The 16,545-nt window shown below is 46.8% G+C and overlaps 1 long non-coding RNA gene across 1 annotated transcript; it reads right to left on the bottom strand.

Annotated features, from left to right (window-relative positions):
- Positions 1-13,535: 13,535 nt before the first annotated feature.
- Positions 13,536-15,947, bottom strand: LOC137206509 (uncharacterized). The gene is made up of 3 exons (XR_010934673.1): positions 15,826-15,947; positions 14,204-14,370; positions 13,536-13,614 (listed from the first exon to the last, which is right to left on the bottom strand). It is a non-coding gene; the product is annotated as an uncharacterized lncRNA (long non-coding RNA).
- Positions 15,948-16,545: the final 598 nt, after the last annotated feature.

Raw genomic sequence — 16,545 nt, 5'->3', positions numbered from 1 at the left:
CTCAAGATTACTCTACATATGCTTTAGAAGAAAGAAAAAAAGAAATGGCAGGAAAACTGCAGGTTTCAGCCCCACCTACTGGGAAACTCTCCCAGAGGTTCTCTGTCCCCAGTAGTCTTCAAAGGTACAGTTTTTAAAAGGCACCAAGAAATTCCTATGACAGAACCATCCATGTAGTGAAATGTACATTTTTACGTGTCTCAAAAACAAAAAGTGGTGTAAGCACAGCCACAACTTAGTGTAAAGTGGTTTAAAATACACAACTACAGGGAAAATAGCTTAGCTGAAGGTGTAAGGTAGGATTTTGATCATCAATACGGTTCTATTCTAAGATCGAAACATGCTATGCCTTTTGGTCCCACTATAGGAATAATGAAAAGGACACAGGCCACAGTTTGAGGTGTAGCTACACTCAGGCAATAGGATGGGACTGGGGGGGGGGGAGGGTATGGAGAGAAAGGTGATTTTTTTACTTCATTATGGATGGGGTCTTGTTTTCATTTGTGGTGGGGAGGGGTTAAAACTGATGTGTCTTGTGTTAATTATTTTTTAAAATGAACACACTAATCACTGTTAACATCCTGGTTTTATTTCACAATTTAATCCAGAAACAAAGATTTTGTTATTGTTGTTGCTGTTACGTTTCTGGTCTTCTTTTATTGTTGCTGCTCTGATTGCATCTTACTTTTATAATTTTTTTTAAAAGGCAATGACCACTGTTAATGCCTAAATGTATTTATTTGACCTCAGAAACTGAAACATCTTGTACTGCCACAACACATAATTATGAAATATTGGCACCTGGACAAGGTGTCAAGCTCCCCAGGGTCTCTTTAGACAGCTGCCACTAGTGGGGTCTGCAAGGAGGCTGGAGCAAGAGCCCACAGGGGGAGAGCTCCCAGCCCCCAGGCAGCCACCTGTGTCCTTTCTCCTCTGCCCACTCTTTTATTTATTTATTTTTAATATTTATTTATTTATTCATTTATTTATTTATTTTGGCTGCGCCAGGTCTTAGTTGCCGCACACGGGATCTTCCTTGCCACGTGCCGGATCTTTAGTTGTGGCATGTGGGATCTTTAGTTGCAGCATGTGAGATCTTTAGTTGCGGCATGTGAAATCTAGTTCCCTGACCAGGGATCGAACCTGGGCCCCCTGCATTGGGAGTGTGGAGTCTTAGCCACTGGGCCACCAGGGAAGTCCCTGCCCACTCTTTTAAATTCTACAAGCCAGGCTGCAGTAGCTCCAGTTTACTGCTAGCATCTTCCTCACATGGCACACAAACGTTTTCTTCCCTGAACGTGGTGCCAAGCTCCTGAGTTCTGCATGTAGGAACTCATTTCAGTGGGGCTGTCAGCCCAGAAACAACAACATTAAAAAAACCAAAATGGTACCATGGCAACCCAAGGATCCAGAGGGAAAACGTAGCCAGCAAAAATCAACACCAAATTAGAACCAGAACCTAAAAGAAAGAAATTATTCTTTATAGCCACTCTTAATGTAAAACAAATATCAGTTCCCAAACCCTTTTTAAATACCAGGAACACCAACCAAAAAATCTTAAAGACGAATACATAGTTTCAGGTGTTCACATATGAGACTCTGAAACTGTGTATAATGAATCAAATGCACATGTTCCAAAACCATAACTGCATAGCTTAAGGGATTCCTCTGTCCCTCTTTGTGGTTCAGGTCACCCAAACTCTTTCTGTATTGAAAGGATACTCTTTAATCATCACAAATTGGCCTTTTAAACAAGCAATGTACCCTGCTCAAAACCAGCATTTAGACTTTTTTAAAAAAATCTTCATTGGACTATAGTTAATTTACAGGGTTGTGTTAGTTTCAGGTGTACAACAGAGTGAAACAGTTATACATATATCCACTCTTTTTTAGATCTCCTTCCCATTTAGGCCACCGCAGATGATTGAGTAGAGTTCCCTGTGCTATGAAGTAGGTCTTTTTTAGTTACCTATTTTATATAGAGCAGTGTGTACATGTCAATCCCAATCTCCCAGTTTATCCCCACACACCCCCTGGTAACCACAGTTTGTTTTCTATGCTTTTTTTAATGTAAATTTATTTATTTTATCTATTTATTTTTGGGTTTTTTTAATATATTTTTAAAATAAAATATATAAAAATAAATAAAAGCCTGTTCTTTTAGCAGCAATTGGTGTGCCTACATCCTTTACAGCCAGTGGGCCGGGCCCACTAATGACATTTATCCAGCCCCCAAACTTGCAACGTCCTTTCACAATTAATGGAGGAAACAGTGCCATAGTCTCTTTCTTTCCCTTTAAATAAACCTCTTGTTGGCTCCGGTGGAGAAGCTGGGGAGTCTGGGCCTATCTATTTATTTTTGGCTGCGTTGGGTCTTCGTTGCTGCACTTGGGCTTTCTCTAGCTGCTGCGAGCCGGGGCTACTCTTCGTTGCGGTGCGCGGGCTTCTCATTGCGGTGGCTTCTCTTGTTGCGGAGCACGGGCTCTAGGCACACGGGCTTCAGTAGTTGTGGTGCACGGGCTTAGTTGCTCCGCGGCATGTGGGATCTTCCCGGACCAGGGATCGAACCGGTGTGCCCTGCATTGGCAGGCGAACTCTTAACCACTGCACCACCAGGGAAGTCCCTCTATGTTTTGTTTTAAAGAAACAGTTTTTCATTCTTGTATACAAGGTTATAAAAATTCTATCATTTATATGGATTTGGGGGTTAGAGGAAGAGGAGGCAAGGAAGTTTAAGTCGAACATGATTTTTTTTAAAAAGAATTTGATTGTTTCTTCCTATGTCCCCTCCCCCACCCAAAGGATTAGATTATAAATCCATATTTCAATTATATTCAGGAAAATTCTGAGGCCCCCAAAGAGGTGATGACCTGAAACCAAGACTTCCTCCGCCCCATCCTATCCAAACAAGCAAGTCACCCGTTTCTCCTTTTGGACCCACACCCTTAGGACAGGTCTGAATCTACAGGTTCCCCTCACCTGGACCACCAGCCTGCCCTGATGACTCCCAAAAGAAGGGCAAGTCAGTTACCCCCAAGGTCAGTAACAGGAGGGAAAGGACCAGGGCTGGAATTAGAGTGAGGAAGCAGAATTTCAGAGGACATCCCAAAATGCAGTAATCAGGACAATATTTTAATGCACTAGTTTTTAAAAATCAAAATGAACACACACAAAAACTCCCTGATGAACAAAATATCAAAATTTTAAATGAAGACAGGTTGCGGTTGTTTTATGACCCTGTGTTACTGTGCAATGGAGAGATATGTTCCATCTGCCCGCAGTCCCAAGCCCCTTGTGGCCCCTACCAGGTGGGCTGACGCAAGTTGACAGTGGTGAGTGAACAGACTGAGCAAGGAGGGGCTTGGGCTAGAGCCGTGGTTTTTGATTGTAGAGCTTTTATTAACTTTTTCCGATTGGGAGGCTATTTGATGTGTATCCAGGGGTTCACGATGTCCTTGGCCCCAGGCTCCAGCGCTGCCTTACCTTGTCTGGCAGGGCACTAGGGGAGGTCAGTGCCCCCACGGTACCGAACACTAGAAAACAGGGGGTCCGAATGCCTTACATTTCCTATCGCATTTAGGACAGGTGGAAGGCTGATGGTGTCTGCATTTCCCGGAATGTGCCACACCCTCACCTCTTACTCCCTGATGAAGACTACAGGCTTGGGCGCCGCTGTGTCTGCTCCAGGTCCTGACTCTGCTTCAACTCTTAGTGCCTCAGTGTTTCCATCTGCAAAATGGAGATAACAGTGCCTACCTCGTAGGGGTGAGGATGAAATGAGATCGTGTACGCAGAGGGTTTAAAAGGATGCCTGGGCAACGTAAGTGTTACACAGTGTCTGTTGCAATGTCATCACTGCTGCGTTCTCTTTACCCTCGGAGCACAGGCTGCTCTCTATCCGTAGCTGAACCTGCTTCTCAGGCTGACCGCCGACCCACACCCCCGCTCCCGCCCACACTCAGCCGCCTCCCTGAACCCCTCATTTGCCCAACTTCACCTCCTAAGTGCACCTGCCACGTCGGTAGCCTTCGGGCTAATCAGCAAGTGAGAGGCGCTTGGAGACATTCATTCCTTCGTTCCTCCAACTGTTAGTTATGAGCATCTCTGCCAGGCTGTCACCAGGTTAGGAACCCGCCCTCCGGTAACCCCTATTCTAGAAGGAGGGGCCACGCATCCCTCCAACAATGTTTTGAGGGCCTCCTACATGCCAAACTCTATTGTGGGTTCTGGGGATACAGAACGTTCACAAAACTGACAAAATCCCCAAACCAATGAAGCTTATACTGGCTGGGGCAATAGTATTAAGTAAACTATTATAAAGGGAGGGAGGGAGGAAGGAAGGAAGGGAAGAAGGGAGGAGGGGAGGAAATGCTAAGAGGAGAAATGCTAGAACAGAGGCCAGGCTGCCTAACAGGCCAGGGGGAGCTGACTAGCCTGTGGCTCGGGCAGGCGGTGCTGAAGAGCTGACTCTGGCCCAGAGAAGAATGGAAGGAGGCCCTCTGGACACACTGCGCCTATTAGGTCTGGGGGATTCTGCCCAGAGTAGATGTCTAGAGAAGAAGTGCTGTTCCCCTCTTGGATAATCTCACCAGGTGGCCGGCTTCTTCATTCACTGGGCAGGCAGCTTGCCAAGACCTCTCCTGTGTCAGGGGACAGTGGCAAAGGGCCAAGTCCCTGCCCTCGAGAAGCTCAGGGTCTCCGGAGACAGACAGTAAGTACCACGGACACATATAGCATCAGGTGGCACTGGAGGCAAGGGCAGGGGCTGGGAACGGTGGGGAGACGGGGTGTTTCAAAGAGGTGATCATGTAAAGGAAGTGATCTCTGAGCAGGGACTTGAATGATGGGGTTGTTTCCAATTCAAGTGCAAAAGGAAATAAATAAACTAGGAAGTCCCCAGTTTTCCCATTCCCAGAGATAAACACCATTACAACACAGAAGTATAATTCTACACATTTTCCATCCATAATCTATATTACATGTGATACAGAAGATATGTGTTACATTAGATCTACATTTTAAACATAAAATTGTAATAACACTAGCGAGAGTAGTTTCTCTTCTGCAATTTGCTTTTTGCACTTAGCTGTAGAGTGGGGACATCTCTGCATGCCCATATGTGTAGATTCGCTTTTTTTTTTTTTTTTTGCTTTCCTCCTTGGTTTTTCTTCTTCCTTCCTTCCTTTTTTTTTTCTCTTTTGCTAGTTTTAAGTTTAATGTTTATGATAGCTGTCACATTAGAATTTTTTGCTTTTACTTGCCTTTTTCCTATGCATCCTAGCTGACCTGCTTTGACACTTACCACGTGTGGCTTACTGTTCCTGGGCCTTTGCATGTATTATCTCATTTAATCCTGCAGGAACCCCATGAAGGGGAACTATTTCTCTTTCCATTCTGCATGTGCAGGAACCCAGGAACACTGTGCTTCAGTAACTTGCCCTTCAGAGCCAGGGAGGTGGCAGAAATGGGTAAATACGACACTACGTACTAACCTGTCTGCTGAAGACTAAACTCACACACTAACAAGTTGAGTCAAGCTGTCTTTTAAAATAGCCTGTGGGACAAACAAAACACGGCCGCAGGCTCTTTAAGGCCTCGGGCTTGCCAGGGTGAGTCTAGAGAGACTTTGAGAGCCTGCAGAAACGCAGATGTACCTTTTCCAGGTGTGATGCCTAGAAGTGGGATTTGGGCACCAGAGCCTAGGAAAGCAGCACGATCTACATTAGCGGTGTAGGGAACGTGTCCATTTCCTCCCAATTACAAAGTGGAAAGAGGTGATTTTACTGATCCCTAACTTTTGGCGATCAGCTATTAGCTCAAAAGAAAAAGGGTACATTTGATTTGCATGTTTTCAAATATTTGCTGGTCATATGTGTGACTTCTGCAAACCATGTGCGCTATTTGCCCATTTTTCTATCAAGGTACGTTTTCTTCAATATTTTTTCAGTCCTCGCCTCGGCAGCACATATACTAAAACTGGAACAATATTTTTCAATGATTTTCATACATTCTTGTTAATGTTTCGATCTTTAATGCAGCTGGTATGGGGGGTAAGTACTAAAACTGGAACGATATTTTTCAATGATTTTCATACATTCTTGTTAATGTTTCGATCTTTAATGCAGCTGGTATGGGGGGGTAAGTGGGAAGGGAGATGTATTCATGGTCTAAGGTAGATAGACATAATTTTTATTCTTCCCAAATGGAGAGATGATAGCCGATGGCCCTAACAGTGCAGATGGGCAGACTGAAACGTCCCTTTAATCGTACAAGTTGACCTCTGTCCATGTGTATTTTTCTGCCCTCCCATCTGCCTTCTTTAATAGTTTATTCCTATGCCAGTGCTAAGCTGTGGGATTTTTTTTTTTTTTTTTTTGGCTGCATTGGGTCTTCATTGCTGCATGCAGGCTTTCTCTAGTTGCGGCGAGCGGGGGCTACTCTTTGTTGCGGTGCACAGGCTTCTCTTGTTGCGGAGCACGGGCTCTAGGCACGCGGGCTTCAGTAGTTGTGGCACACGGGCTCAGCAGTTGTGGCTCGCGGGCTAGTTGCTCCATGGCATGTGGGATCTTCCCGGACCAGGGCTCGAACCCGTGTCCCCTGCATTGGCAGGCGGATTCTTAACCACTGCGCCACCAGGGAAGTCCCTGTGTTGTTTTTTTTTTAAATATTTTATTTATTTTTGGCCACCCCGTGTGGCATGCAGGATCTTAGTTCCCCAAGCAGGGATCGAACCCGTGCCCCCTGCAGTGGAAGCGCAGAGTCTTAACCACTGGGCCACCAGGGAAGTCCCCCAAGCTGTGTTTTGATGACTGTAGCTTTTGCCCTGTTTCCATATCTGCCTCATCTCCCTGATTCAAGACTTCCAGAAAAGTCTTGGAATCAATGTGCCAGGCTCTTCCCACCCCTGACACTCACTCACACACACACACATCTTGCTTCCATTTCGAGTGGAATTACTCAGAATGTATAGCTAGAAAGATCCAGTATCTTTGTACTAATAAGGCTGAGATTAGATGTCTGTTAGGTCTCGAAGAGACAGGAAAAAGCCAGGCCTGGGGCCGAGCTCTCGATTAAAGCTACTGCTCTCAACAGGGTGATTTCTCCCCCAGGGGACATTTGGCAAAGTCTGGAGATATTGCTGGTTGTCACAGCTCAGGGGTGGGCACTCCTGGCATCTCTCGGGTGGAGGCCAAGGATGCTGCTTAACATCCCACAGTGCACAGGGTGCCCCCACAATCCGGTCCAAAATGTCAACAGCATCGAGGTCAAGAAACCCTGCGTTATCTTGGTTTGTTCGTCAAAATCCAGTCGGTGGCTGGAGAATGGCCACCAAGGCAGAGCATGTTCAGTGACTCACTGCAGATCTGGCCTAGGCCTGCTCCCGCTGCTGCAGAAGGCTGCTCAGCAGCTCAGGGCGGGGCCGAGGCAGCGCCACGGCTCCTGGCCCTGCCCCGGCTGAGGCTGCAGCTGTCTGCACGGGTCCCCGCCTCTTAGGTACACTCCTAAGGGTGGGAATCACATGGCAATTTGCAAGGTCCGGAGCAAAATGACAATCCAGACCCTTGTTCAAAAGTTAAGAATTCCAGGACAGTCACAGCAGAGCATTAACCCAAGCACGAGGCCCTTCAAGATTGCGACACTTGTAAGTGCACAGGTCACATGCCCAGGAAGCCGGTCTGGCCAGACAGGAGCTCCAGGTGGAAGGCTGGGCGATCAGAGGGCACACGTCACCCTTCTTCCAGGGACCACAGTCCTGTGATGCTGGTGGTCTGGTGTCTGAAAACAATTGTTTCCTGTTATCTTATTCACTTTTCCAGTTGTTTACAGCAGGAAGGCAAGGCCAGTATTCGAGGCTTCATCATGGCTGGAAGAGGAAATTACCTTTTCATGTCTTCTTCTGTATATATTTCATATACCTGTGCCAGGTACTATATCAAGCAATGTCATTATTTTTTTTTTTTTTGTGGTACGCGGGCTTCTCACTGCTGTGGCCTCTCCCACTGCGGAGCACAGGCTCCGGACACGCAGGCTCAGCGGCCATGTCTCACGGGCCCAGCCGCTCCGCAGCATGTGGGATCTCCCCAGACCGGGGCACGAACCCCTGTCCCCTGCATCGGCAGGCAGACTCTCAACCACTGCGCCACCAGGGAAGCCCCTGTAATAATATATTTTAAATAACATATTTTGTAAATTCATTTTAAGTTATTTCAGGTCTTTATACTTGCAAATGATGTTTAGATGTATCAGGTAAAAATACATGATTTCTTTATATAAGGGAAATTAGATTTGTAATTAATAGCTAAACAGATTTTTTTTAAAACAAATTTATTTATTTATTTATTTTTGGCTGCGTTGGGTCTTCGTTGCTGCACGTGGGCTTTCTCTAGTTGCAGCGAGCAGGGGCTACTCTTCGTTGAGGTGCATGGGCTTCTCATTGCGGTGGCTTCTCTTGTTGTGGAGCATGGGCTCTAGGGCATGCGGGCTTTAGTAGTTGTGGCACGCTGGCTCAGTAGTTGTGGCTCGCGGACTCTAGAGCGCAGGCTCAGTAGTTATGGCGCACGGGCTTAGTTGCTCCAGGGCAACTTGGGATCTTCCCAGACCAGGGCTCGAACCCGTGTCCCCTGCATTGGCAGGCGGATTCTTAACCACTGCGCCGCCAGGGAAGCCCCAAAACATAAATATTTAAGAGAAAAAAATAGATGTGTTTGCATGCTTATAAATAAATGGTACTACATATTCCTATATCATTCTGCAACTTGCATTTTCTACTTAATAATGTATCTTCAAGTTCTAACCATATTCGAATACCTCATTTTAAAAACTGCTGCATAGGATTTCATAATCTGAACTCTGGTGCTTTACATATGTTATCCAGTGTCAGGCATATAGGAGGTACTCGATACTTATTTGTTTTATGAATGAAAATGCACCTCTTCTCTAAGACGTAGAACCCTTGAGGGCCTAAGCGTGTGTCTGTTCCATTCCCTGCCTACAGAACTTGCCAGCAGAGAGAGGCCGCATCATTAACATTGGTTATAACTATAAAATCTCCTTGACTCTACAGAATGCTTCTGTGCGTCAGGTCTTAGTTTCCTCACCTTGAAGAGGGAGTGGATGAGGGTCAGAGAAGCTACATAACTTGCCCAAGGCCACACACCAAATAAAAAGCAGGGCTACAGGCTTCGGAGTCTGAAAAGCCTAAGGTGAGCGGAGACGCTGAGCTTCCAGAGGGAGTTACCTAGCCAAGCAAGGGAACAGGCAGGGGAAGTTTGGAGAGGAATACGGGAAGAGATGGAAGGAAACAAAGGGAGGAGGTCAAGGGAGAGGGAGAAGAGGGCTGCCATGCCTACAGGGCCGCTATAGGCTGCTTGGTGACCCCCAGCCCTGTCTGGTCCTACTGCCCTTGGCTGGTGTGTCCTTGTGGCAGTGGAGTCCATAAGACTGTTTCAGAGGGTCATGAGAGCACAACTATTTCATAACAGCATGTCATTTGCCTCTTTCCCTCGGTTCGGTGGAATTTTCCAGAGGCTACGTGATGTGTACTATCACAACAGATTGGAGGCGGAAGCAGGCAGGAGAACCCAGTTGCCTTCTATTACGCCAGGCATTAAAGGGAGCTGTAACATGTAAAAACAAACCAACAGACAAATCCCAACCACTGTTCTCACTACATATTTTTTTAATTTTAGAAAATATGGTTACTTTTTTCATAAAATATGTTTTTAGGTTAATATGTCATGGGTGTGTATTATTGTTACTTTCAAATAAATGTTTTAAATGTCTCAGTAATTTCTGATACAGTAACTATTGCTAACCCACATAATCAAAAGCTTTCTGAGAATTTCAGTAATTTTTTCCAATGTAAAGAGGTCCTTAGACCGAAACTTTGAGAATCTCTGCCCTTTGGTGCCCTTGGTATCTCGTCACCAAGCAGATGCTCATTTACTGCATGATTAAATAGATATACGAAGGGACAAATAAGTGGGTAAGTAAATGGAATACTATCCCACCATGAAAAAGAATGAAATCTTGCCACATGCAACAACACACAAGGCATTATGCTAGAAATGAGTCAGACAGAGAAAGAAAAATACCATACGATCTCACTTATATGTGGAATCTTTTTTGGAGGCTGAGTGGTGTGTGGGATCTTAGTTCCCCAGACAGGGATCGAACCTGCACCCCCTGCATTGGAAGCGAGGAGTCTTAACCACCAGACCGCCAGGGACGTCCCTCTATGTGGAATCTTAAAAACAAAAACAAAGTCAAAACACCAAGTTCATACATGTGAAAACAGATTGATGGTTGACAGAGGTGGGGGGGGGCAGGCAAAATGGGTGAAGGGAGTCAAAATTTCCAGTTATAAAAAAAAATAAGTCTCAGGGATGTAGTGTACAGCATGAGGACTATAGTTATTAATATCGTATTGGGACTTCCCTGGTGGTGCAGTGGTTAAGAATCTGACTGCCAGTGCAGGGGACACGGGTTCAAGCCCTGATCCAGGAAGATCCCACATATCGCAGAACAACTAAGGCTGTGCGCCACAACTACTGAGCCTGTGCTCTAGAGCCTGTGAGCCACAACTACTGAGCCCACATGCCACAACTACTGAGCCCGCGTGCCTAGAGCCCGTGCTCTGCAACCAGAGAAGCCACCGCAATGAGAAGCCCGCGCACCACAAAAAAAGAGTAGCCCCTGCTCGCCGCAACTAGAGAAAGCCTGTGCACAGCAACGAAGACCCAATGCAGCCAATAAATAAATTAATTAATTAAAAATAATAATAATAATATCGTATTGCACATTTGGAAGTTGCTAAGAGAGTAGATCTTAAAAGTTCTCATCATAAGAAAAAAAATAATTCTGTAACTATGGTGACAGATGCTAACTGGACTTATTGTGGTGATCAGTTTGCAATATATACAAATATGAAATCATTATGTTGTACTCTTGAAACTAATGTAATGTATGTCAATTAACACCTCAATTTTAAAATTGATAAATTAATTTTTAAAAAGAATTACATTTTGGGCTTCCCTGGTGACTCAGTGGTTGAGAGTCCGCCTGCCGATGCAGGGAACACGAGTTCGTGCCCCAGTCCAGGAAGATCCCACATGCTGCGGAGCGGCTGGGCCCATGAGCCATGGCCGCTGAGCCTGCGCGTCCGGAGCCTGTGCTCCTCAACAGGAGAGGCCACAACAGTGAGAGGCCCGCGTACCGCCAAAAAAAAAAAAAAAAAAAAAAAGAATTACATTTTGGAGTCCATTAGAGGATAAGAGATCTACTGCTCTAAGCATCCCCAGAAGAAAGGGGGGAGGCGGGCAAGGACAGCCCTGTCCCTCTGACAGGTAGAGCTTCTTCCTTTGTAAATGAGACAGTTGTAGGTCCCCATAAGAATGTTCTGCTTAGCTTCCCTTCGTAAGAGCAGTGAGCAGAGTACCTGGCACTGGGGAAGGAAGCGTGGGCTATGAATACGATAGAAACCTTCTGGATTGGTTGTTATTTTGCATCTCCTGTGGGTAGGCGGCCAGAGGTTTTCTGAGAAGGTTACCCATCCCCTCCCACCTGCCCCCACGGTCCCACCTCTAGATTTGAGTTTCTCCTTCTATCCGACGGAAGGGGAATGGATGGTTCAGGGACAGTCTCTGGGGAGGCCAAGGGGTCTGCCTCTGCACCTCTCAGAAGGCTGGCAGTGGTGGGAGAAGGGAGTGGGCAGGGGGAATTGGGGTCAGCCTTCCAGTGCCGGGCTGATGGTGGCAGCCATCAGTGTTAAAACCCAATACTGCAGAGCATCCACCACACATCCGGGACCCTACAGCCATCCTGTATCCTTCAGGGAACTTTTAAAATCTTCTAGGGAGGAAGGGTGGTGGGATGAATTGGGAGATTGGGATTGACGTAGGTACACTATTGATACTATGTATAAAATAGATGACTAATGAGAACCTACTGTGCAGCACAGGGAACTCTACTCAATGCTCTGTGATGACCTAAATGGGAAGGAAATCCAAAAAAGAGGGGATATATGCTGATTCACTTTGCTGTACAGTAGAAACTTAACGCAAACATTGTAAAGCAACTATGCTGCGATAAATATTAATTTAAAAAAATGAATCCACTCACTAAAAGTTAAATCCAGCACATTATTAAATGAATCCATAACAAAGAGCTAATTTACCTTATATAAAGATCTTTTATGTAGTATAAAAAGATCTACTACAAATAAATAAGAAGTCAACAACCCCAATAGAAAATTGGGCAAGAAATATAAATAAAACACAGGTATTGAAGTATAGATGACTTTTAAACATATGAGAGGATTCTGTACTTCTCTCCTAATAAGAGAAATACAAATTAAAATTATACTGAGATATCATTTTTCACCTGTTTGTCCATCCTCCTCTCTGTAAATGCAAAGAAAAATGTATCTAATAATATTTTCCTAATATTAGCAGTAATAATTTTTAGACAGTAGGATTTGGGGAGCTTTTAAAACATTTATTGTTGTATTTGCTATAGTGTCTATATTCCTTATAATGAGCATGTATAAGTTTTTAAGTAATTTTCATTAAAAAATAAAACTGGGGCTCCCCTGGTGGCGCAGTGGTTGAGAGTCCGCCGGCCGATGTAGGGGACATGGGTTCATGCCCCAGTCCGGGAGGATCCCACATGCCACAGAGCGGCTGGGCCTGTGAGCCGCTGAGCCTGCACGTCTGGAGCCTGTGCTCTGCAATGGGAGAGGCCACAGCAGTGAGAGGCCCACGTATCGCAAAAAAAAAAATAATAATAAAAAAAAATAAAACTGGAAGTAAATATGCAAAATAAATAAATCAAATCAAATCTCCATTGGCCTGACACCCCAAAAGTTTTCCCCATGGATGGGGTTTGGGTGGGGGAGGGGTGGGATACAGTGTTAATTTCTAAGCACTGGGAATTGACAGAGCCCTAACGGTGATGGAGCCCAGGGAGTTTGGGTGCTAAATTCCACCAAGGTCTAAAACAGACACCAGCGGAGGGAGGGAGAGAGGGCAGAGCTGCACCCATGAGAGCAGAAACCTCCGGGTGCTATGGGCCACGCGTTCACAACCTCTTGGGGTTTGGAGACAGAGAAGCGAAAAGCCCCGTGGGGAGTGTCTGAAGTGGTAGCCTTGACCTTAAAAGGTCGCTCTGTGGTGTGTTCAGTGTCCTTGTGTTTCTGGGGCATCGGCACCTGCGAAGGCCTGACTAACTGGTCCCCTCCTGGACCGGGGCTGAGTCAGACGTGTCACCTTCACAAACCGGCCTCTCCCCGTCACCCGGCTCCACGCTGTCCCTCCACCCTGCGATTCCCTATCTCTGTCGGGAGTTGTCTCTTGTCCATCTTTCATTCCACAAATACTTATGGAGCGCCGACAGTGTTCCAGGCCCCGTGCTGGGCAGCTCACAGACAACAAAGGAGGCTCCAACCCCTTTCTTTGGGGCCTCGCATCGCTGGCGGGAGACAGAATCTCGGCAAACGACTACACAGCTAACCCAACCTTGACAGAGGCAGCGACACCACGGAGAGGCAGGGGTGCTGTGGGCATAAGGCAGCCTGGCCTGTGCTGGAGGTGAAGCAGGTTCCCAGAGGAGGCGATGCTGAAATCGAGAGGCGCCAGAAGGTCAGACAGCAGACCTTTAGGGGAAGCAGAGGCAAGGGGAGTGAGGGCAAGGCCCTGGGGCAGCACAGGTTGGGAGCTAAGGTGGGGTTAGGAGTTCCATCGTTCAGTCTTCACAGACATTCCTCCTGTTATCTCCAGAGCTCCACTGAGCGTTGTCCTACCAGCGGGTGTTTTGTAAATAAGGTGCTCTTCTGAGGTTGCCCGGGCGGTGGATGAGGGGGGTCCCACGTCCCTGCAGCAGATGTACTATGAGTACCTCCAGGTACCAGGTCAGGCTGGGGGGATGGTGGGGAAGGAAAGCAGCCAAGTCCTGCTCCCCAGATCTTACCATGGGGACCACCACGAACCTCATAACTAAGATGGGTCAGGTATTAGAAGGAAAGGCAGGGGTAGGAAGTGATGGGGTGTGGTGTCTTAGAGGGGTGGGACCTGCACCTGTGGAGGTGACTCCACCGCACGCAGGAGGGACCCCAGGCCCACAGATGTTCAAGACTTGCCCTTCCAGGCCGGACAGGTCCTGTGTGCTCAAGTGTGAGACGTTTGACACCAGGTGCCAAACCACTTACCTGACTGAGTCATCTTTTCAAAGAGCCCATGGCCCAAACAAAAGCCACCCACAGGCTGTTTAAGGCCTGGCTGCCATGAGGAATTGGGAGACTCTTCTGTGCTGTAGAATGTAATGGAGCAACTGCCCATAGGATGTGTGGGATTTGCAGAATCATACAGGTACATTCTGTAGGGGAAACGCAAGAAGAGTTTGTAACTAATGCTACATTTAGTTTCTAAAATGCGGCAACCGATTACACACCCCCATCGTGTCGAGAAGGCCCACGTCCTCACAAGGTCACGTTTGTACATTAGAATGAGAATGAACGCCCTAGCTTCTCCCAAGTAACCATGATTAAGAACTTTGGGAAGCGTCCTTTGAATCCTTTTTCTGTTTGTTTAAGCCCTTACTCTGCACACAACTTACAAAGGAGATCTTAATCTCTGCTGTTTGACATGAATTTTCCATGTAGCAATATTCTTGGCTATTCTTCTGCATTATTACCTGGAGCTCTGTCTCATTTTTTTTTTTTTTTTTTTTTTGCGGTACGTGGGCCTCTCACTGTTGTGGCCTCTCCCGTTGCGGAGCACAGGCTCCAGACACACAGGCTCAGCGGCCATGGCTCACGGGCCCAGCCACTCCGCGGCATGTGGGATCTTCCCGGACCGGGGCACGAACCCGTGTCCCCTGCATTGGCAGGGGGACTCTCAACCACTGCACCACCGGGGAAGCCCTCTGTCTCATTTTTTAGCTTCTCCACAATCTGAGGGTCAAAACGGTGGTGACCAACTTTTCCCATAATGACTGACCACTTGTATTCCATGCTATTTGCTCCCATTTCCATCACACTGTCTTTTTACCTGTCTTGTTTCAAGGATTCTCCCTGAATTTGTGTGTTAGGTTTGGGTTTTGAACCCATATGGAATTGGTAGTGTGTATATTTGTGTGTGTTTGAGGTTGAAGGGGGAAGACTCGTGGTACCGTTTGCAAATGGATAAACATGTCCATTAGCAGACGTCCCTGGCGGTCCAGTGGTTAAGATTCCCAGGTTCCAATGCAAGGGGCGCGGGTTCGAGCCCTGGTCAGGGAACTGAGATCCCACAAGTCTCACGGTGTGGCCAAAAAAATATAAAAAACAAACAAACAAACAAAAACATATCCATTAGCATTTATTTTTAAATCCCTTCCATTTGAAGTGCCGCCTTTGTCATTTCCTAGATTCCCTTCCAGGCGTGGGTGAGGCTGTCGCTGTTCTGCGTGTTAAACACTCTGCTCCTACCCCGGTTCCAAGACCGAGCGCGAAAGCTCTCAGCCTTGTTTCTACACCTGCCTCACTGCCCTCATCCTCCATGAGCGCTTCAGAATCTATCAGTATTTGCTTTGCTCCAGCCTCAACCCTACGTTCTTCCCTCCTCCCCCCAAAACTCCCGCTTGAATTTTAGAATTACTCTGACTGTACAGACACATCTTGAGACACCTGAGATCTTTATACTGATGAGGCTGAGATTAGGTCCCTTTTATGTCTAGGAGGGACAATAAAACACCAGCCTCTTGATGCAGAGCCCTCGGGTGAAAAAAATACAAATCCAGACAGGGGACCTGGAGGACCGCCACAAGGGCATAGAGTCCTCAGTGACTCACCTGCGCTCTGGCCTCAGGCTTCCTGGATTTCTTCCGAAGGACACAGCATGGGGTGGAGGCATGCACCCACTGCAGGGTCCAGGGCAAGTCATTTTCTGTAGTTGCTGTTTGTATCAGCCTCCTTCCTCATAGGAACTCTTCTGTGGGTAGGAATGAAATAGATTTATTTTTAAGAGAATAGCTGACTCTTGGGCTTCCCTGGTGGCACAGTGGTTGAGAGTCCGCCTGCCGATGCAGGGGACACGGGTTCGTGCCCCGGTCCGGGAAGATCCCACATGCCGCGGAGCGGCTGGGCCCGTGAGCCATGGCCGCTGAGCCTGCGCGTCCGGAGCCTGTGCTCCGCAATGGAAGAGGCCACGGCAGTGAGAGGCCCGCGTACAGCAAAAAAATAAATAAAAAAGAATAGCTGACTCTTATTGATCACTCGTAAGTGCTTTCCTTCATTGTTCAAAAACTTTTAGTAGACTTTCATTCAGCAAATATTTATCCTACACCTCACACCCTAGCCAAAGAGAAAAGCAATGAACACATAAATAGGAAAGATCCAGGCCCAACATCTGGAGGTGAGGACAACTGGGCAAAGTGAAGCAGAAGGAGCGAGGAGGGCGGGGAGCTGGGCTGGCGGGACAAGGCCTTACGAGCCAGTGCAATTTAAACAGGGTGTCATAATGGAAAAGAACATAAAAAAGAATGTACATATATGTGTAACTGAGTCACTTT

Source organism: Pseudorca crassidens, chromosome 15 (assembly GCF_039906515.1).
Source record: "Pseudorca crassidens isolate mPseCra1 chromosome 15, mPseCra1.hap1, whole genome shotgun sequence".
Classification (NCBI taxonomy): domain Eukaryota; kingdom Metazoa; phylum Chordata; class Mammalia; order Artiodactyla; family Delphinidae; genus Pseudorca; species Pseudorca crassidens.
The sequence above is the reverse complement of the archived record's forward strand: the minus strand, read 5'-3'. Positions and strand labels throughout refer to the sequence as shown.